The 23,731-nt window shown below is 47.7% G+C and overlaps 1 long non-coding RNA gene across 1 annotated transcript in view; it reads right to left on the bottom strand.

Annotated features, from left to right (window-relative positions):
• LOC132439245 (uncharacterized) overlaps positions 1–5,694 on the bottom strand; it is a 39,288-nt gene extending 33,594 nt beyond the window's left edge. Inside the window, exon 1 of the long non-coding RNA XR_009522329.1 lies at positions 5,418–5,694. This is a non-coding gene — a long non-coding RNA (uncharacterized lncRNA). The remainder of the gene's footprint in view (positions 1–5,417) is intronic.
• Positions 5,695–23,731: the final 18,037 nt, after the last annotated feature.

Genomic DNA, 23,731 nt, shown 5'->3' on the forward strand with positions numbered 1-23,731 from the left:
ATCCAGCTATCCATCTATCCATCCATCCATCCATCCATCCATTCATTCACTTAAACACACACACTCATGGAGGCAGAGACTGCCCAAGAGGCTCACAACCTATTAAGAAGTCCCACCTGATGCTGAGAAGAAAGCTGGGGCCATGGCTTACGTTTCTGGTTGACGGATGAGGCAGTGCTGCACCCAGTCTCTCCCAGACTGCGAAAAAGGAGGAGTTGTACCTTCCAGGCTCACTGGAGATTCTTGCTCTCCTTCTTTAGGGCTGATGGATGGGGCTACTGAAAGCAGAGAGGATTATGTGTCTTAAGTTCTGGTTCTCTAGCTTCAGATCTTCAACTGGGTCATTTGTATATCAGAAGCAATTTTAAAACCCTATTCCTCCGATTGTCCCTGTCAAACTGAGGGTGACAGGGATTCCAGGAAGTTTCTGGAGTCTTGATCTTTGAATGTTTCCCTCTAATTTAACTTAAGGATGACACATGGAGATGCTCTCTCCATTCCCACTGATTTGGAAACTGTGATATTTTATAAGTTAGGATAAATAAATGGCTCTGAGCTGTTAATACCTTTAGAGTCCCAGAAAAAGCGTTCTTCATCTGTCACATGGGTGCTGACCTTACAGTTTGTGAGAAGGTTTAAGTCCAACCTGTGTGTCAAGTGGGAGGTGCCCAAGAGAGCACCTGAGTTATCTCATCGTCACCTACAGAATGAGCCACCGATAGCCCATGTTTACTCCTCACTCGGAGTCACTAAGCCAGTATCTTGCTTTATGTCTTTTCATCTGAAATTTCATCTTCTCTGTTTTCCATGGAGGAACGTCAGCCGGGAGACAGTGAAGAAATGACAAAATCAGGAGGACCAGGACTCCAATCGGTCCCTTGTTCTGACCGGTTCCAAATCCTAACTCGAATCTCGACTCTCAGTACCGGGACAGTGTTGGTCTTCATCACTCAGGGCTGGAAGCAGCGTGGGAGAGGGGTGGTCACCCCACCTTCTGCGACACCCCCCAAGCCAGGAACAGGAATCATGTAAGTGAGCCCTGAATCATCACAGTGTACACTGGAGTTGATTTTCTAATTTCAGAGATAAGAAAATGCAAAGGCAAGTTACAATCTGGGGGAAATTATTCACGACACTGACAGAGGGCTGGTGTCAGGATGAATAAGGAACGCCCACCGATCACTAGGAAATCAGGGCCCAGTAGAAAAGTGATGCAGGAGACGGTTAACAGAAGAGGATATACTGCGGGAACAAGTCCGGAGGCTGTGCCCCTGCCCTCAAGGTCAAGGGGTGACTGACCACAGCCACAGGGAGTCCCACTGTGCCACCAGCGCATGGCAGACACGAGGACTCCTGGCCACACCAGCACTGGATAAGTGCAGCTCACCCGCTCTTCCACACGTAGCTGGTGGAAGGGCCAGCGGGTGCGACTGCTTTGGAAAACAGCTGGGGATTTTCTCTTAAAATAGAAGACGCACGCCCTGCCCCCACCCCCAGCGCTACTGCTTGGTGTACAAGCATCGAGGAATTCTTGAATATCTGGAGAGACTTGGCCAAAACGGACTGTCAGAGCCTCACAGATGATGGACGAGATTCAAAGGATCCCAGCAGAGGAGGAGAGAACTAGAGGATACAGGCAAAGAATTTTAACAGGGAAGAGCTAAATCGGACTCCATGTTCCATCTGTTTCTTTGACTTTAACCTTTGCTTTTCGTTGCTTCTGGGAACCCTGCCCCTCTGTCTGAAGGTTAAACTAAAGTGCCTTTGTTCAGCTCACAGGGAGACAACCTGACCCTGTCCACCTGTGGATGGCTGCGGAAAAGAAGAAATTAACACATCCCCTCCTGGAGGCTGGCTATTCCAGGAGATGTTTTGCAAGACTGATGGCCCTTTTACTTTACTTCCTCACCACCTCTCCCTCTCTGGTTCTATTAAAGAAACTGGCATCCAGACCCCATAAGACGGTTTTTCAGAGACACTAGTCTGCCATCTTCTCGGTCTACCGGCTTTCCGAATAAAGTCGTACTCCTTGTCTCAGCGCCTCGTCTCTGATTGACTAGCCTGTGGTGCGGTGAGCAGAGCGAGCCTGGACTCGGTAACAGAATGAACATAATCGAGCGGCCAAGAGGGAAACCGCCACGGCAGGAAGAAATACCGATGAGCCGCAGGGATACAATTTTAAATTAAAAGAACGGACTCAAGATTGCTTTCAACATTTCTACCTTTCTTTCATGAAGATGAAAAACGAAAAATTTAAAAATAAACTTAAGTACACATGCAGACACAAGAAATCTATGTAAAAAGCAAAGCACAGGAATGATAACTGGGCAGCAGATCCAGTTTATCTGCGGGGGAGAGAGGTGGGCTGTGAGGTACGAGACAGCGGATGTGGGTTGTTACCTTGTTATCAAGGAGCCATTTGTTCAGGGAGGTGATGAGTTCACCAGAGCGCCGAGCAGGGCCCTGTGGGGCTCCAGGGCACAGAAGCCTTTCTCTGTCCCCCCCACTTCTGGCTTACAGGTAATAGGCTTCATTCAGCCTCCGTGACCTTCCCTAGCTCCAAAGGGCAGGTTCCAACAGATGTTAATCAGAGAAGGGAGGGGATGCAGAGACAAGGGAGGAGTGGTCAGGAAACAACAGTGCAGCCTGGGCGCGGGGTCCTGGTTCCTCCTCAAGGGATGCACAGAACAATATCTTTGAGCTGTTTTGCAGATACTGAAGCCTCTACCAGGTGGGAGCAGTTAACTAGCTGCATCTGCCCTCAAGCACGGAGACCCCAGATCGGCTGGAACCAGAAGGTGGATGACGCCAACTCCCGAAGACCTCACCACCAGCCAATCAGGAGAGTGTCCATGTGCTGATGGTGCCCGCTTTGAACCATGACTATAAACGCCTCACTCCCCCCTCCAGGGTGGGACACAGAGTTTTGAGGGCACTAGCCTGCTGTGGCCCCGTTTGCCTGGCAACGCAATAAAGTTATTCTTTTCTACTCCACCCAAAACTCTGTCTCCAAGGTTTAATTCAGTGTCGGGGTACAGAGGCCAGATTCGGCTTCAGACCCCCAGCTCCAGCCTCACTCTGTCCTCTGCTTCGGGGCAGCCCCTGCAAACCCCTCTCCCCACGGCCAGCTGCTCCCAGCCAGGCCCTGCCTCATGGTGCTAAGAGGTCCCCCGCCTGCTCTCTGCTCTGCAGTGACCACTCGGGAATGCTTCTCCCTGCACAGTGCAGTCTGTTCCAGAAGCACCTGCATCCACCTGCCAGATTTCCAACACCATCGAGCAGCCCCACCGCACCCCTTCAGATGCCCCCATGGGCCAACTGGGCCCTCCTCCCTGGCGCTCAGAGACCCCGGGTCAGCCCCCAGTGTGCTGAGCCACAGCACTGTGGGCTTCACCTCCAAACTGCCACGTTACAATCGTCCGGCTTCTTCCCCCGTTTCTCTGCCACAGGGCGATACCACTTCCTGCAGACCCTGCACCGCCGGGCTCCCTTGCTGCATTTTTACTTCTCCGATGCCAAGTCAGCCTCTCTAACCTGGGACCTCTGTCCCGACCGGCCCCTGCCTGCTTCTGGTGCTTAGTAAGTTACCTGCAAACACAGGGAACAACTCATGCTGATTAATAGAAGCAGAAAGTAGAGAAAGGAATCGGTGCTGGCGAACTGAAGCCGAGAAGCCCAGGCCATGCACTGGGGCTCGGCTTCCACCTGCGGTTTTGTGGCTACAGCTTTCCAGACCAGCTGGAATCTGGTGGGCTTGAGGCTGCACGAGCAGTGAGGGGGGCCGTGGGTTACATGTGCACGTCCGATGGGCTCTCCCGTATTATGAGTTAGTAGGTCTGGGTGTCCCCCACCCGGGGCCTCTTCGAGAGGAGCTGAGTGGTGACCAGGACCACTGCCCCAGCCTCTGCTCTGTGGTCTCCATTCTCTCCCACTCCTTCCTTCTGAATTACAATTTCTTAAAACCAAAACACCCAAATGCCCTAAAAACCCCAGGAAAGCCTCCAGTATAAGCACAATCATGGGCATCGTTATTGTTTGAGAGCTAATTAGCCAGGCCCCCTGCTGACCACTTCACACACAGGAAACGAAGCTGTGAGGCTTGAATCGTTTGCCCAAATGGTTCAGCTCTGGAGGGCCCAGCAGGCCTCCAAGGTCTGGCCCAAGAGCTGCAGCCCCAAACCCCGCCGTGCAGCCCATGTTCGTTATCTCCCAGGAACCCAGCCGCATTCACCGACGGCCACCTTTGGTTGCACACACAAGGGGCTGTGAGGCCAAGGCGGGCACACTGACCCCAGGCTCTGCACAGGTAGGTGGCCACGGGGCCCACAGCCCATGGTCTCCCCCCGGTGAGGGAGCCCTGAGTGCAGACATTGCACCAGTATCCTGGTTACAGGCCCGGGTCCCCAGCATCTGCATCACCCCCGCTGACTTGGAAATCGGGAAGGTTGTAGCAGGCCTTCTCCAGATGGCCATTCCCCTGGAGGATGGGCGATCCAGGTGAGGGGACACGTAGGTCCACACCGGGAAGGGAAGGGCAGTGTGAGAAATCGGGCCTCGACATTTAGGCCCTGGTGCCCATGCCTCTCCTGCTGACCTGAGACCCTGGCCAGGGCACCTCTCCCACTCTGGTCCCCAGTTCCCTACTCAAAGGCCAAGTCCCTCCAGGTAAGGCCCAAGGTCCCTCCCAGCCCTCACGCCCTGTGACTTTGAGAGTCCGCCATGGCCAGGGCGCTCGCCTGCTCTGAATTTCCACTCAGTGCTTCTTTTCAATACCTGGTCGCGATGCTATTTCTTAGCGCTGACAAGAGAAAGGGCATCATCGGACAGTAGACAAGAGCGTTTAGTGCACACGGCATGGACCTCCAGGCCGTTACAGTCCCCGTGACCCGAGGAAGCCCTCGAACTGTGAGCCAGCATCCTGTAAGCGTCTGCAGATGCGCGGGGTGCAGGCCTGTGGGCAGGTGCCCCTGCTCACTCATGGTGCCAAAGTCTTGCTGCTTATGACCTGTTTGGGTTGCGAAGTTTCTTACTATTTGATTATAGGAAAACACAGAAAAATACCAATGTCTAAGTCAAGATGTTTGTCACAAATGATCATCTCCAAGTTGGATAAGTGAAAGCTGAAGCTGGTGTATCCCTCCCACTAGATTTTACAATAAAATTAGATCATTTTCGTTGCGCTCTGAGGAAGAAATAGAAGCTCTAAGGAATAAATAGATACTCAGAGTGACATTTGGAAAGGAGTCGTCTGTCTGGGCGGGAAAAAACCCAAACCTATTTATCTGGGCTACATAGCACGTCAGTGAAATACTGAATCATGATTAAATATAATTTTTGAAACAAACCAAAAAAACTATTGACTACAATAGAGGCCGGTGCAACTTCACTGGGGTAAATGAGAAGCGGGATTATCTTACATGAAGCGCAGAGGGTGTCGTGGACGAAGCATCAGGGCTGGCGAGAATGCACTGATGGGTGGCGACGCGAGGCACTTCCGTGGAGGAGGTGGCGTGACGACCTTTCATGGGGCTACAGGCTCTGCTCCGCGCCCGATCTCTCTGCCGTCCTTACTCCCCAGCCACCGGCTCCCAAGCGTGCCGTCTGGACGTGCTCACTCCCTGAATGCAGACCTGCCAGCAAAGTCACTGTTCTCGCGATGGAACCAGAGCAGTGGGACCGCAGGGTACTGGGACACGTTCCTCCCGCTGTATATGGACCCCGTCCCACAATCGAGCTTAGGTTCTGTGCCTCTGAGCTGCTCCAGGAATAGAGCACCAGGCCCTGGCCAGGACCATGTGGACAATTAACCAATATTGTTGTTGGGCTTGTTTGTGAGGGAAGGGATGGGACTGCCCACCTGAGTGCTCTCCGTGTTAATGACAGTTAAAGATAGGTTCTCTATGGAATCCTGAAGTAGGTGGCATTGCTTGAGCCAAGGCCCAAGCAGAAAGAGAGGGCAGCGTCGGATCTGCTGCAATGCCAGGAACCTCTTCTGTGCTCTGGTGTGTCCTCTGCCCAACTCTGCTCCATCAGAGAGCCGTGGTTCCGTCAAACGGGAGAATTTCCTCGCTCGAACCCAAAGCGACAAGACAAAGTGTGAAGAGAGCAGTGAGGCGCTAAGTCTACTGGAATAAAACGCCATGAGAGTTTCTTGAATAACTGTGAAATCAAACATTTCAGTTGAGGATAAATTGAGACGTATCACGATTTCCTTCTTCGCAGGGAGAAAAAAAAGAATCTTCAAATTCTTTAGAAAAAAGTTTTGCCCGTGGCAAAGAACATTATGGAAAATCCACCGTGCCAGGAATTTCAATTGTTTTAGCTGTGAAACGCAATTTATCAGCGTCAGTGTCTTCCGTATCCAAGGCCACAGCTTCAAATACAGTAAAGGAGACACAGAGACACAGCATTACCGAGAAAATGTGCTCATTCGAAAACCTGTACAAATGAGAAAAGAACTATCCTTAGCTACAAATCTCTCTACCTTATCCCCAGCGTAAGCCGTGCATGCAGGTATTGTAAGGAGGTTGAAGGAAAGGTGAACTCTCTGGGGATGTCAGGGATAAAGCTGTTTGACACTCCTGGAACCCGAAGGCGTGTTTAATGTATACTCAGCAGGAACGCTGGCTCTTGGAATTTGCTAGTCCAGGGTGCATATTGAAATTCAGTCTGGGAGCAGTCTGGGTTTTTCTTAACTTAAAGAAGGCATTCCTAAACTTCCTCATGTATATGCTACTCATGGTGTTGGTGATCCTCTAGAATGTTCCCTCTCCCTCGCGGGTTCTCAACAACGTGCGCTCTGCGCCCCAGGGACCATCTCTGCGCTCCTTCCACTGAAGGCTCTGCTTTGGCATCCCTGCCCGGGAGTCACACTGTACGGCTCATCGGAAGGACTAAAGGAGATTTGTAAATAGAGACTGTTTAGATAAAGGCAAAACATCACGCATCCAGAAAGAGAAGCTCATCTGCAGTAGATTATGTGTTTATCGAGGGAAATCAGCGGCACATGAAACCTTGCAAAGGACGCGAAACTACCATTGATGGGCTTGGTGGTCCGTCACAGAGCCCATCCCCTGGCTTTTGCTCCAGATGTATTGGGCTATTTGTCCCCAGGGCAGAGCAAGGATTATTCCCATGCAACAGCAAAAGAAAAAGAGAATGAAATACACTTCTAATGTATGCTGGGTCTCATGTCATGCTTACAGGAGTAGAAATAATGATTTCTAAAGAGATGCATTTCTACGGTGTTAAATTTTAAGCTGTATTTAAATTGTACAGATAATCTAGTCATGACTTGAGACTAAACAGGTACTTGAAACATTCCTCTGTTTAGCCTCCAACTGAAGGAGGCCAAAGGGATAAGGTTCTTTTTATTTTTTGATATAATGTGGGAATTTCTAAAGTTCATCTCTTGCAAACTCATGCAACTTTTCTCCTGCAATTTGCAAAACTCTTAAGCACCTGTGAAGGCTTTAAACGCAGGGAACAATTTTTGTCACCAGACTGTGTGTTCTTCTTCCTAGGGATATTCTCTCAAAAACACTCAAGGCTTCCCAGAAAGTGATCAGCCATTGGTCCATCTAAGAGGCATAGGATACCCCTAAAATCTCAACAGCTTAAGATCTAATAGAAATTGTTTCACTTTATTAAATAGTGATGACCGAATCCTGAATAAATTTCACGTAAAAACTTATTTTCCTTTGCTTTTGAAAATAGCCCCAAAGGTCTGATTGTTCCTGGGTTGTTGAACATGAGGCATCACAACCACCACAGGAGGAGATGATGCCGTGAGGTCTTTATTAGATACCAGCATGGGGTTTTTTTAAGTTTTTTTTATTGTTAATGAATTTTTATTGGAGTACAGCTGCTTTACGGATGTTGTGTTTGCTTCCACTGCACAGCAAAATGCATCGGCCATGCGCAGACATACATCCCCTCGCTCTCGGGTTTCCCTGCCATTCAGGACACCCCAGTGCACCGCGCAGAGCTCCCCGTGCGCCACGCTGTACTCCCCTCCGTTGTCTATTTTATACACGGCATCAATCCCAGCCTCCCAATTCCTCCCACCCGGCCTTTCCCCCTTGGTGTCCATATGTTTGTTCTCTACGTCTGTGTCTCTACTTCTGCTTTGCAAATAGGTTCATCTGTACCATTTTTCTAGATTCCACATATATGCATTGAAATACAATATTTGTTTTTCTCTTTCTGACTTACTTCACTCTGTATGACACTCTCTAGGTCCATCCACGTCTCTACAAATGACCTTATTTTGTTTCTTTTTAGATACCAGCATGTTTTGAAAACCACAGCTGAGCTCAGAAACAAAAAAACAAGTGGTTGTCCCTTTCTAAATCTTCTCTGTGGTCATGGTTGAACAGAAAGTGATTTTCACGTCTTCTCTCAATGCACAGGTATGACCCCTGATGACTTTAATAAGAGCGGCAGCCTTGTGTACGCGTGTCCTGAATCACCGTCATGATAACCAAGATTGATTGTACAGGCAGCTGGCTTGGACCCCCCCAGGAGCACCTGGTGAACGCACGACTCACATCCTTTGGGGCTATGATAGCAACAGTTGACGGTGACTTGGAGACCGGGTGTTAATGTAAGCGGTCAACCACTGTCAGCTGTCATGGCCACCAGACATGCCTCACAGAAAACTGTGTTCCAACTCAGCCTCCCCATGGTCTCTCTGCTGGTGTCCCTCGGAATTATTACAGCGACTCTGCAGAAAGCAGAGTGTACCAGCCAGGGTGCAGTCATAAAACAGGAACCACGCCTTTATTTAGGAGAGATAAAGTAATTAAATACTTTTACGCTAGATATCGAAAAACTGAGAAAAGCAAAAAGGAAACCGAGATGTCACAGAGGCAGGGAGTTAAAGAGGCAGCTGGAGCCGTGGGGGCGAAGGGAAGATGCTGGGATCGTTCACATTGGGAATCACGGAGACATCTACGGAGGAGGGTCACTGCGCGCTGGTGCTGCCAACCCAGGAGCTCGGGGAAGGGACCCCAGTTATCCGAGACTCAGGCAACTAATAAGGAAACGCTAGTCAGCTGTAGCTGGGAGCCCTGAGCAAGGAGGATGGTTTGGGGAGCGAGCAAAAAATAAAAGCAAAGCAGAGCCAACTGCGGCACCGAAATGAGCTGCTACTGCTGCTTGCAAGGAGGGCCGCGGCTGAGCAACAGAGAGCAAAATGGGAAGGAGGGCACCCTGTCTCCTTCTCGCCCCCTTTGAACGGCCCACCAGGAACAGCGGGTAAAGCAGAAATTCGATCTGCAGAGGCGCAGCCCCAGCTTCACAAAGCGCAGCCCAGAAGTGCATCTGAAGCTGAGACCATGAACTCATAACCCCCACAGCCCACCCTCCACCCGCCCAGCATCCTTTCCCTTCCCCGTACGTCCACGCCTCCGCACGGTACACATGACACGGAGCTGTTCCTCTCACTTTACGCAAAAGACGATGCTCTTGTTCTGGTCCCAAAATGAGGGGACACAGAGTCCCAAGAGTCACCTGGGTCGCATCGGCACGCTCCATCTGCGGGAGTCTCCTGTGGCAGCTGTAACAAGTTGCCACAAACGTGATGGCTGAGAACAGCACACATTTTCTCTTACGGTTCCAGAGGCCAAGAGTCTAAAATCAAGGTGTGGGCAAGGCTGCTTTCCTCTGGAAGATTCTGGAAAGAGTCTGTCTCCTTGCTTTTTCTAAGTTTTAGAAGCCACCTGCGTTCCTTCTTCCCATCACTCCACCCAGAGCTCAGGGTAGGTGTGGTCAGCTGGATAACAGCCCTAAGAAGTCCTCATCCCAGTGCCTGAGTCAGAAGCCCAGGGGTGCAGCCCAGCAGTCTGGGTTTGAACAAGCCTCCAGGTGATTCTGACAGGAGTTAAAATGGAACAGGGCTGCCCAAGAGGCCATGCTCTGACCTCCAGCCCGTGCATGGCAGAGGCTCCAGAGGGCGCCCCTATTTGCTACAGGCACCCCAGGACCCCTGTTTCCAGTAGATCCGCCCGCTCTGTAGCCGGGCTTCCCTCTGAAGCACTTCAGTGCTCTGGCCCCACTCGTACCTGGCGATCTCCCGGGCGGTTCAGTAAACGGATTAGAGTGTGTGGTGTGTGCAGCACCCGTCCCCTCTGTACACGATGCGTGCTGCCCCTGAAATCCAAAACAGCCTCCTTGGCATCATGCTTCCTTCTGAGTGGAAAGTCAGCACCACATCCTTCACGCTGGTGGCTCTCATAGCAAGTTCCAGAGCTCCAGAAACTTCACGATGTGATGGGCCACCACATCTTCGTGGGGTTTTCTCTCACCCTCTGGCTTACATTCATCTTCCTAGGGCTCCTAAACTACCTGCTGCTTCCCGCTCGCCAGGTCTCATGAGCATAACGTTACCCATGTGGTAAACCACTGTGATCTTCCTTGGAATTTCAGATAATCAGGGTGCCGGGGACCATTTTACGGCAGAGAACAGGAGAGATGGGGTACACAGCCTGGGGACAGGACCGTTGAGTTGTGTGGTTGCCCCTTTCAGGTTAAAGGGAACCTGCTAGTGCAAATTGGTTTGGAGAAAAAGACAATTGCCAACAATAGCTAAAAACCACATTCCGGCGCCTGCGTTGGTTTCTCCAGCACAGAGAGCACGTCTGGATCAGCAGCTGCAATTAAGCCACCAACTGACCCAATTTATCCTCATCCAGGGCTAGTCTCCAAGACCCTCCCACCTTCTGTACACACAAGGGCAGATGGCTCAGTCGTGTGAAATGCCTTTGCACGTGTTCTGAATCTTTCAAGTCTTCAGTGATGGATCTAATCTGTAATTTCTCCAAGGATGTTGTGTTGTTTTTGTTTAATATTCTGGTGGGTAGGAGATCTTTCAGGGTCACGGCAGCCCTCACTTCCGGGGTCAGGGGCTTGCATGGGGATTCTGTCATTGTCAGCTATGTCCATTCCAGTTAAAACTTCTAGAACCTGAGAAAATTGCCCCAGGTGGGTGTACAAACCCACAATGATTCAAAATTGGGCCAAAACACTACTTGGCACCTGACTGCCTTCAGCCACACTGTGGATGCTGGGTCACAGGGTGCTTCTGGGGCTTTTCTGGTGGGGGAGGGGACTCTAGGAAAGGTATAAATTCTTATACGTTGTCTAGAAACTCCTGAGATAACTGGGCATTTTCTTTTCCCCAGAACCAGTCCCCCTGGTACATGACGACAGGTCCATATAGGACAAGCTTTGTGGAAGACTTCCCTGAAGTGTGTGGCAGTGTCTCAGGACCCCTCCTCAGGTGTACCCAACACCCTTGACCCAAGGCTGTCACATCTGTGATCTTGTTCGGTTCCAGAAACTGGGTGAGGAGGTGGACTTCACTATGTATGGACTCTGTTTGGTTTCTGGCCATCAGCCTGGTGTTCTTGTTACGTGGGTGTATGTAGACCGGGTACCGTTTTGGTGAATGGCTTGTCTATTTCATTCCCAGGACCACCATCACCCCTGACACTCTGGCAAGACTCCCTGTGGGGGAAACACTCTGATCACCACTTGTCTCTGATGCTCGTCACGGCAAAGGCAGCCACTTGTTTCTAAGCTTAGCTCCCTGTTCTCTGCTGCTCAGTCCCCACCACCCTCCAGTGAAGCAGGGAACCTGGTCGTTCCTCCCTCTGTCATTCCTCGCCTCCAAGGACAGCCTCCAAGGGCCACGCTGCTACCCTCGCTAAGGTATTTCTCAATGTTTTTTTTAGCAAAGCGCTGTCTTGCGGGTCTTAGTCTGGATATATGGCTGTGCAGAATAAATCCTTTCCCACACATAATAAATCCCTTCCAACATTTGTACCCTCTAAAACTTTGGATCCATGTACATATGTACTATATTATGCCAGGAGAGTTCTAACATCCCAACTCCATTGAGTGCCGGCCACCGTTGGTTCAAGTTTCTGCCAATAACATGGATCAACCATTAGAGGCATCTCCAACCAACCACACAAACCGACTCACCGCACCCAGGCTCTCTGGGAAGCTCACGCGTGTTAATTGCTTTGGTCGATCCCAGGGTCATATTCCATCCTTCTGGGTCTAATATCTTAGAATCCATTTCCACACATATAACTTAGGTTTCTGCAATATAAACTAACAAACTTTTAAAAACTTTCTTGTAGAGGATAAGCTACTTCTTCCCGAGTCAGACTTTGTACTTCCACCCAGGCGTGTGCTGAGATCTGAGCCTAGTTACGTGTCTGGGGACAACATGTGTGGTGGGTCTTCATGGAATAGTAACCCCTTGCAAGGCGACTTTCCAAGATTAGGTTAGTTCAGAGCATGTGAGGCTGTGAATTCAACCCACCTTGTTATTCTGCAACCTGCACTGTTCATGCTGTGTCTGATTGTCAGGGAGGTGAACCCTGCAACTATGAGGGGTTAAGAGCTCCTTTTATGGTTACCATGGAAGTCCTGCTTTCCTCTGACCATGACCTGACCTGAGAGTTTCAAAACTTGAGTTTGTCAGATTCTTTCTAGAAGCATTTCATGGCAGCAAGGAGCAGTCAGCGAATCCCACCATCCTATGGTCACCAGGGACGCCACAGGAGTCCCCCAAGTCACTCTTTTTTTTTTTTTTTTTTTGTAATCACTCCATATCCATCCATCGCAGGTGGTAATTTGAATAATGATGATGTCAGTGCTTTGGAGACAGCGTCCTAATTCCCATTTGCATGGAACTCAGCCCTGCCTTCAAATCTAATGGCACGACCAATGGAATCTCCAAATACCATTTTGAGTGTCTGTTTCCTGAGACCATTTCTGGTGATAATTTTTACATCAGCCAAGGTCCAGTCAGGAAACAGATATCACACCAGAGAGAATTCAACATGAAGACTTTTGACGCAGGTAGTAGAGAACCAAGAAGGCAAACAGGAAGTATCATAGAGTGTCATACAATGGTAACTCTATGTCCAGAAAGTAGTGTCCACCCTAGGATGGAGAAACAAGACAGAGAGGTTACAAGTGTGAGGGCTTAGGTGCGTGGCAGTCAGTCCCTCCAGACCCGAGAACCAGACCTCGGAGGAAGAGTCAGGGAACGGCCCGCCTGGGAGATGCTTGACCAGAGCCTTGATGCAAGCCCCACAGGCCACACAGGGAAGGGAGGGGGCCAGCAGGAGCAAAAGGAGGAACTTGTAGAGGACACGGCTCACTCGGAACACAGTGGCTCGACATGCCAGGGCACGGACAAGGGACGAGTCTGGGGAGGTGCAGAAGGTAATCCCGGAAGATGCCATGAAGCATCTTCTGTCACATTCAGGATTTAGCTTTATCCTGTAGACGCTGAAGAATCATTGCAAGGGTTTAAGTAGAAGAACAAAGGACTAGATTCTCATTTTTAAAAGATAACTCTGGTGATAGTACAGCAAATCAGACCCATTGGGAAACCACTGAAATAGTCTGAACAGAAAAAGACTATTTTATTTTTCAGGCTAGAAGGATTAAAGATGGAGGCCAGAGGGTGGGTCTCAGGGTTACAAGGTATCACTGGACAGTACTTCGGAAGCAAGCAGCGAGATGCCCGCACAAGCAAGAAAAGTCAAGGTGACTTTCTGGGTTTTGGCATGAGTTTGAAATGTAAGAAGATCCCAAATGACATTCCTTTATGTTCTCACATTATCAGAAACTGTCTAGCAGAGCCCTGGGCATTTTCAGTTTTTTGTCTCTTGTCATCTGCTCCCCTGTCTCTTGTCTGTGGATCTCAAGCAGTAGCATAAGACTCAGTCCATAGCAAAGTCCTGAATAAACGTCCCTGGAAGAATCTGTCATGGTGACTCATTCTGGGTGACTCTCGATATATTAAATTAGGTCCACTGATTTTACTTTTTAGGAAAAATAAAAACCAGGATTGAAATTAAAGTGGCTCCTGGATAGTACCAAATGTTAAACAGAAACTATCCTTCATTAGACTACGCAATATCGAAATATTTGGAAATTGATATTCCACTGCGCTAAACATCTGTTATAGAGTCCAGATAATCTCTTCTTCAAATAGGACACTATTCTCAGAAACGTCTTCATGGTATGAGGAGATGAAAGCAAAAAAAGATAAGGACTGTTGGCCTGCCTTGGTCTGCCCACTGTCAATTTTCATGACCCTTGGAGGCAGAGCCAATGGCCCCTCTTGGGGCCATTATCACCGGGCTCCCAACTGGCTGAATGTTGAATTCAGCTGTACCTTCACCCGTGCACACGCAGGAGTAACTGGGGCCCATCTCTCGGCGTCTGGCCTGCGCAGTCGTATATAACAAGGTCAGTGCTGTCCCTCATGTTCCAACTACTTAAATATTGAAATAAAGAGTATCGATCCTGATTGTAAAGCAATTATACTCCAATAAAGATGTTAAAAAATTTTTTTTTAAAAAGAGTATTGATCCTGTATGCACTGCTGGGTCAAGTTACCACCGCCCAGAATGATCACAGCAGCGCCTGCGTCACAGCCTGCACACCCAGAAGCAGTGCTCGTAGTGAGGGGTGTTTACTCCAAGGCTCTTTGTGCTCCGGTCCACAAAGCCTGAGGTTTTCGGCTTCGAAAACAATGGCAACTAGAAATGAGATTGGGAGACTCGAATTCCATTCTGGTTGAGGTCTTCCTTTTATATCTAGTTCTGGGTGACAGTGACTAGGTCTGAATAATAAAACCACGCTTCACTTACAGAGGTATCGCGACAGAACGTGAAGCCCCTCACTGGTCATCCTAGAGCGACGGACGCTACTCCTGTCTGCGGACCCCGTGTGCCCCCCTGAGCCTGGAAGGTATGCAGCTCTTGTCTCCTTGCCGGGAAAAACTGGCTACTTCGCTCAGGAGATCACGTCTTACATGCAGGATGAAGGGAGGAGTCCTACTTAGCAAGTCATGGATACCCCATTAACACGGGAACTGGGTAGCTCTCCCTGGGACAGCTGTGCCCGTGGCAACGGGACACACTGCGGCCTGGATCTTCCGGCTACTGAAGAATCAGACGGTGAGCATCGCTTGGTGATAACTAGTGCACGTCAAAAAACCTCTTCTTTCTGGCCTTGTGAAATAAACATGGTCGTGCCAGCAGGCAGGGTGCATTCAAAACCCAAACAGTCCTTTGCAAGGGAAGGAAGAAGCGCTGCGTTTGTTCTGCTGCTTTGACAGAATGTCTCTGCAGTTGCAACGGTAATGACTTCAGCAGCATAAATCTCTGTGTTACTAATGACAATTATGGCCACCCAGAGGCTCCGGGTAATTCGTTCCAGACACTGGGATGCCTCTGGGAGCCTCCTCGCTGATTTTATGCTCAGTCAGTTGTGTCTGCAGGTGAGGAAAATGTCAGTACATTTAACTTTAATAAAGGGGCTTCCCCAAACAGCACCCCCATTGTTTGCATCCCCATTATTTGGGAAAAATAAATACCATGTGAGGGTCCCCAAACCTCAGAGTCACCAGTCCAGGCAGATAAACCTAAAAGACAAAAGTAAATAAAAGCAGGAAGGCCCGGGCAAAGCATCACAGAAATGAATGCATGCGAAGGCAGCGCACCACAGCCATGTTCTGAGCAGAGAAAGGTGAAAGGGAAGCAGGTCAATCTGGGAAGACTTCTTGAAGGAGGCATGTGAGACAGTTTGATGGACAGTGTGGTTTCAACTGTCAGAGACGGGAGAGGGCAGAGCAAGTGTTGAGGCAAGAACCGAGCTGAGGGCAGGGTTGGGGCAATTTGCTTGACTGAGCCTGGGAATGGGGTCACGTCCCAAGAAGGAGGGGCAGCCCAGCAGGAGGGAAGATGGGAGGTGCAGGAGTGGCAGAACGGTGCACATGGGGTGCAGAAGGCGGGACGGCCCCTTGACCCGGCTCCCAGCCCTCCGCTTCCTCCAGCGCTCCTGGATTGGACTCCATTTTCTGTTGCATGTCCGTGTTGCAGTGTTTTGACATGAAGAACAGTGTCTGAGACCCCAGCTCACCAGCTAGAGCCACGGGGGGAGTGTCAGCTGACAACCACCCTGTTCATCAACCCTGGTCCTGCGTGCAGCATCCGTCAGCCTGTGGCTCCACAGACAAGACAGCACTGGGTGCCCATGGCTCTCGGGACCCCTTCCTGCAAGTAGTCTGATGGACTCCAGGTTACCGAACGGAGGTACTGGTGACACCCAATAACAAGCCACCATTGTGACTCTGCCAGTAACAGAACTGCCCGTCCACCCCCCTAGAGCCAGGCACCAGGCCAGTGCACAGCAGTGCTGATCAACAGAAGAACCCTGAACAGTGGGTACTTGTTGAGGACTGAATGCTTGTGCCCTCCCAAATCCCTATGTTGAAATCCTAACCACAGTGATGGTGTTAGGAGACACCATAGGGAAGTGATAGGTCATGAGGGTGGGGCCCCCATAAAGGGATTAGTACCCTTATAAGAGACCCCACAGAGCCCTCTGGACCTCTCTCCATCCACCACATGAGGACACAGGAGAAACCAGCCATCTGCAACCGGGAAGGGGGTTCTCACCAGACCCCAGCCGTACTGGCGCCCTGATTTCAGACTTCCAGTCCCCAGAACTGAGAAGTAGATTCCATGGCACTTCTGTTACAGCAGCCACCACCAAGACAGGATGAAGGAAACCAGGCTCAGAGAATTGAAGTGACTGGTCCCAGATCACGCAGCCGGGCGCGTGAGTTGCGACTTGAAAGCAAGTCTATCTGATCCAATGCCCGTGCTCTGCTCTGTGACGTCCCCACCTCCCCTTCCCTCGCTGACTAGTGAGGCTGGAAGAAGACAAGTTCCAGAGGCTGAAGGTGATGGAGCTCAGGCTGGTGCTGGCCACAGTGAGCCAAGGTCCCCTTTCGCTCCTGTCACATCTCCTTCATTTCAGGCTCCCGAGCTCTGAGCACGGGAAGAGCAGTCACTGCTGAGGTCCGGAGCCTGGACTCAGATCTGCCTGGTTCCTATCCAGCCCCTACTCAGCTGGCTGTGGACCTGACCCTGTCTTTCTACAGAGCCACACTGCTGACGGCTGTCTCCCACCCCGTCTCCCCACATCCGGAGAGACACCCCAGTGCCCCCTCCCCTTCCTCTCAGAACTGTCCCTCTCCTCACGGGACCCTCAGCACCTTGTCTAACAGGTAACAGCCCGTGAATGGAGGTTGATGTCCGTATAGGAAACTCACCTGGTTGGGGAGTGGGTGGTTACTTCTGCCTGTAGGGTTTTTTCTCCCCTTTTTTCCTAAAAGCAAAATAACTGGGATAACCTCCCACACCCCCAATGTCCCTGCCACGCTCCATTCTGATCCCTGAGGATGATGTTGGAGGTCAGCTAGAGTCCCCTGGCTTAGAGCTGCATTTGCAGGGGTGACCTCTGTTCTTCTCTCCTCCTGTCCCTTATTATTCCGTACATGTTTCCTGGGAGAGTCTCTTTACACTGGAGCTTTTAGGTAACCAGATCCTGAGGGGTGCTGAGCAGCAGCCCAGATGGACAGGGTACCATCTCCCAGAGATGAGCGCCGTCTGACAGGCTTGGGTCTCGTCAAGGAGGGGAGGATGAAAGTGCCTGTTTGTGTGCAGGACAGCTGGATCCTGTTAGGTGGAGACAGACTGTGCTTGCACAGTATGGAAGTGCCCGTGTGACCAGTGGGTATGGGCTCACAGCAGCTAAAGGGCTGTGCGCTGGCAATCACGCGGCTGTCTCCCAGCTGCAGCCCACTCGCCTATCCTCTGCTCTGTGATGCTGCGGTCCCACTCTTCCAACCACATTCCTGGTTCTCCAGCCAGCTCCACGTTAGGCTCTGCCAATAGGAGATGCCAGAGAGACGGATCGTCGGGCTGAGACATGAGGAGGGGATCGCTCCCCCTGTTTGCTTCTTGTTTCCTTCCTATTACTAGTCTAGGGTAGTTCCTGGGACTGTCACCCTAGCAAGAAGTCTTCCCTGCGCGGAAAGTAGTTCCTATAGACGAAACCAGTTTGCAGCCTTTTCCAGACCAGCAGGGTCAGCCCGTCACTCTGAGCACACACCCACTCCTCACAGCTCTGGGTCTCAGCCCCCAGGACCCCTCCTCCAGCTGGCCAGCACCCACCTCCGAGGTCTGAGGTTAGCTCAGTTCCCAGCTCTAACCATCCCCGCCCCTCCCGTTATCCTCCTCTAGCAGTGGCTTCGGCAGTTACTACCTCTGTAACACTTCAGCGTCTTCTATTTATCCGTCACCTAGTTCACAACTTTATATCGTTATCCTCCTTTAGTAGCTGGTACAGTTTTTGCCTCTTGATCAGCCACTAATTAGTACACAGTCTTATGAAAATTACACCTGCTAAGAGGGGCAGAGCCCAGCAGGGTGGAGCAGGGGCTCCAGAGCCAGTATGTCCAGGCTTACTCCCCGGACTCTGCCAGGGACCTTGGAAAAGTGACAGGAACTTCCTGTTCCTTGATGTGCTAATCCGTGAGGTTGGGGTCTACTTCATGGGCTTCATAGGCTGAGGATTAAGGCAGTGAAACGATACCAAGACCAAGACCGTCCCCTGGGACATAAACAGCGCTAAGCAAACAGTTGCCATTATTATTATTTATTATTATTACTAATATTATTACTATAAGAGTAATAATAAAATAATAAAAATGCAGGAGAGAGGGCTTCCCTGGTGGCGCAGTGGTTGAGAGTCTGCCTGCCGATGCAGGGGACACGGGTTCGTGCCCCGGTCCGGGAGGATCCCACATGCCGCAGAGCAGCTGGGCCCGTGAGCCATGGCCGCTAAGCCTGCGCGTCTGGAGCCTGTGCTCCGCAACGGGAGAGGCCACAACAGTGAGAGGCCTGCGTACCAAAAAAAAAAAAAAAAAAAAAAAAAAAAGTGCAGGAGAGTACTCTACCAGTAATCCCCATATCCTAATCATTATTAATATTATATTAATATGAATGAAGACTCCTCTGTACCTACATACAGATAGAATAGAAACTATGCGTATGGGAGAATAACATTTTACTGTAAATGAATCATAATATACAATACTGTTTAATAAGTATATTAAGTTTGACTTTACCAGAATTAAACCAAAAAAAGAATAAAGGTAAAGCTGAGGAAATTGCTGATTTTTAGGTAAATATCTCTTTATATTTTATTTCCTACAAGATCCCTCTGAGATTTTAAAAAATAAAAACCTTATGAAAAATATTGAGGCTTTAGTCCTTTGTTTAGATAAAGTTTCCATTTTACTCAGTAATTATTGACTCACTTTGCTGGGAGAAGAGATTTAAAAGGCATAGAATTTTATCCACTCACTTCTCGCCTCTTTCCATTTTTGTAAGTGCTGGTGTTATTATCTTGACTGTTATTGTCAAGGTTTAGAAAACATTCTGTTCTATAACTGTAATTCTCACAGGTGTTTATTATCACTGCTCCCACAAGCCTTTGTAACACAGATGTTCCATTCCCGAGAGCTCTCTTTTTATCCATCTCTCAGTTTTCAAAATTCTTGTCAAATAGACATTTCAAGAGGATGTAAGGTTGCAATATTCCCTGAGAAATCCCGAGCTGCGAGATCGGGCTGCTGGTCCCTAACACTGGGCATCATCACAGTGTGAGCACATCTGTGCTGGATTCAGGAGCGCCTCCTTCACTCATCACTGTTTTCTTAAATTGATCACCAAAATGTCCTACAGTGAGTTAAAAATGGGTCCATTTGCAAAGTGCTGTCTGCCCAGCGGTCTCATGACTGCAACGAAAACTTGCTTGGGTTGGCCATAGCGACAGATGGTGCAGGAGCCCCAGCTCCAGGTCTGCTGTTCCAAGAGGAAGTGCTCATCCCGAGGGGTCCCTTCCCAGGACCTGCTCTGATGGAGGATGTAAGTCCTGGAGGGCTCACCTTAGCGGTGGATGCAGGAGGCACCAAGGCCCAAGAATGAGGCCCTTCATTCCTCCCCACACATCCAGGCTCCCATTTGAGACAATTTCCCTGAATCTCAAGAACCCCCTTTCCTTGAGGCGTATCTTGGGGTGCATTTCTCGTAGAAGTGCATTCTCCTAGCTTTTGTTTTTCTGAAAGCATCTCTTCCTTTTTAAAAAATCAACTTCAAGGTATAATTTGCACATAATAAAACTCACCTATATTAAGTGAACAGTTGCGAGTTTTGACAAACGTGCTCATCCATGTAACCACCCCCACAAGCAGAATAAATAGCCCCCCAAAGTCTCTCACGCCCCCTTGCATTTGGTTTCCAGGCCACCATCCACCCAGCCTCGTGCAATCCCTGATTTACCTTCCGTCACCACATTGGTTTTGTCTCTCTAGAATTTCACATAAACAGGATCACAAAGCACGCACTCCTGTGTGTCTGGCTGCTGGCCCTCAGCACACTGTCCTTGGGGTCGATCACGGTTGGATCAGCAGGTCATTGTCAGTATTGCCATGAGGCCTCCCGTCATGCAAATACACCCCCTCTTTATCATTCACCTCTTCACGGATGTCTGTCGCTTCTCATGTTTGTTCCTTCATCTTTGAACAACAGTGTAACTGGGCATAAGTGTCCAGGTTGGAGCGCTTTTCCCCAGCTTCTTACAGATGTCATTCTAGCATTTCCAGGCCACCTGAATCTGAATCTCTCCACACAGTCTCAAAAATAGCGTACAGAAAAATAAGAAGAAATAAAACATCTTCTGCATAACAAAAATTCAGAGAACACTGCAAACTTCAAATTATCTACGGCAGAAAATTAACAACTGGAGTGTAGTGCAAGGCTTTGTGGAAACCTAGTAGGATGGGGGGGAAATGCACAGTAAGATCCCAAATGGCCCTAAACATAGAAAATCCATCCTAGATGCAAAAATTCTAAAAAAGGTCTTATCAGATCAATGCACTGACTAGAGGGAATGTTGTTAAATTAAATGGGACTCAGAAAGACATTGTTTCCAGGGAAGAAGGGGCTGAAAATGGAAGGAAAGACACTTACTGGATATTGGGTTGTGGAAGGGGAAAGGACAAAGCAAGTGGGCATAATGTGGATCTCTACAAGATAAAATAGATCCCACACCACTTTCACCTGCCACCCCCTAAAACTCCATCACAGAAGCTACACTTTGATGTAACGAAAGAAGTTTCTCTTAAAATATAAAAATTACAATATTCTCCAAACTATTATAATATTGAATAAACTTAAGCAGACTTCATCTATATAAAGCAAATGCAAGAATAAACAGAAAATTGAAATCAAAGAATTTAAGCTGGTGAACCCAGCACTCCCCAAAAGAGTGCCGAATAAAACTAATGGAACACTCCAAAGTAAACTTAAATACCTTTATATGAGCATTTGAGGAGATCAGAAATGCAGACATTAAGATTTTAAAAATAAACAAAAAGTAGAAGAAATCAAATGAGAATTTATTGAACTCAGGACAAAAGTGGAAGAAAAAGAATAGTGTAAGATCAGAAATGAAAGCAAAGTTATAGACTGCCTGAGTAAGAACATATTTAAATAGAAATTTATTAAAAGTCATAGAAGAAAGTCAGAATAACTTGGAAAATAAAAATAAAGGAAGGAAAGACATAAAAAAGGTCAAAGAAAGTGGTTGAAATGGAGGACAGACAAAACAAAATCCAACATACATATAATCAGAGGTTCTCCCCCCAGAAAAACAAAACAATGGGTCATGGCTAATATGTAAATCTATACTTCATGGATACTTTACAGAAATAAAAGAAGACCTAAGTCTACATTTTGCCAGAGCTTACAGGGACCAGAGAAAAATTGACCCAGAATGATCAACTTTAGGGTAAGCTGGGACAAAGTGAGAGAGTGGCATGGACATATATACACTACCAAATGTAAAACAGATAGCTAGTGGGAACCAGCCACATAGCACAGGGAGATCAGCTCAGTGCTTTGTGACCACCTAGAGGGGTGGGATAGGGAGGGTGGGAGGGAGACGCAAGAGGGAAGAGATATGGGGACATATGTATATGTACAGCTGATTCACTTTGTTATAAAGCAGAAACTAACACACCATTGTAAGGCAATTATACTCCAATAAAGATGTTTAAAAAAAAAAAACTTAGTCTGGTAAAACTATTACAATTTAAAAGCTTTAAAAAAAAGTCTCTGGACCTCAAGGAAAAACTACAAAAATAACTTATTAGTCTGGCATCAGACATCTCAAGGTAACAATGGGGGAATTTCAATAAATATGAGGAAAGGATATGTGAACCGGGGATTTTATACACAGCCAGAAGCAGTCTAATGTCAAGACTAGAATCGCAATTTTGATCATGTAAGATCACAGGACCACTGTTCTCTGAGCCTTTCTCGAGGAATCCGCTGGAGGATAGGCTTCTTCCAAACAAGCTATGACCAAAGAAACTTGGCTAAAGGAACTAATGGTAATGATTTAGTATTCTTAATTGAATATTTAAGACTAAGCTAATAGAGTGGGGATGAGAGTGGAAGAAGAAATAAATATCACATATTTTGGCAAAATGGAAATAATAAAAATTAAAAAGGGAAACAAAACTAAACAAGAAGAGGGAAAAGAAAATAAGTGTATTGATTGTGGTATGGAGCTCAGGGAAATGTCAAGGATGCCACCAAAACTGATGTTTTCTAAAGGCAGAAAAATAATAAATAAGAACAGAGAAGGCTAAGGGAATTTTAAAGTGTGTAAGTACAAAGATGCAATAAAGGTAGAACAAAACACAAGCCAATGTAAATAGCAGAGAGAGAGAGAAAGTAAAATAAATAAAAGAGTGGAGGAAACCCAACACAGAAGGAAAGAAAATAACACATATGCATGAATAACTCTAGCAACATGAAATAATATAATTGCAGTGAGACTCATCACAGCCACATACAAATATGAATGAGTTCAACTGACCTATTAAAAATTATTTCCAATTTGTTTCAGAAAGCAAGACTCAACTATATGTTGCACGCACAAGATACACGTGACTTAAAAAGGCTAAAAATATAAAGGAAGACAGAGTTATACCAGGCAAATGAAAGCAATGAGATAGCAGAGGTTCTGACCTTAAGTGAAAATATTACAAAGAAGGATATGTTTTAACACTATGACCACAATTCACAATAATACGTATCAGTTACAAATAACTTTGCTAAAAATAACAGTAAATATCTCCATAAAGTAGAAAGTATAGAAGTGGACAAAAATCCGTAAGTACTAGAAGACACTGGCAACATAATCAAGAACATAGATCTTATTGAACTATTCAAAAGTTACTCTTTAGCACACATGGGACTTCCACTAAAATTGACCATTTATTAGGTCACAGAGAAAATATCAATACATTCCATAAAGTAGACAATTGCAAATAATCTTGTCTGATCACAATACAATAAAACTAGAAACTAATAACTAAACTAAAACAACAAAAATTTAATTCAGCTTGGAAATGGAAAAACCCAAAACCTTCAATTATACAACTCAGACGAAAGAGAAAATGCAAATTGAAATTACGGAATTTCTAAAAAAAAAAAAAAGATAACTGTTATGGAATTCATTGAAAGCAGTAATCAGAGGAAACTGTAGCCTTAAATGCTTATATCATTATAAACAAAAATAAATGAAAAAGCCACAAAAAGAACAAAAAGTAAACCAAAATAAGCACAAAAAATAAAACCAAAAATTAATATATTAGACAAGAGAAAAATAGTAGATAAATTAATAATCAAAACATGGATTTTTCCTCCAAAATATCAAAGTAAACAAACAACTAGCTACCTTGATTAGGAAAAGGGAGAAGAACTCATAC

This window comes from Delphinus delphis, chromosome 16 (genome assembly GCF_949987515.2).
Source record: "Delphinus delphis chromosome 16, mDelDel1.2, whole genome shotgun sequence".
Taxonomy (NCBI): Eukaryota; Metazoa; Chordata; class Mammalia; order Artiodactyla; family Delphinidae; genus Delphinus; species Delphinus delphis.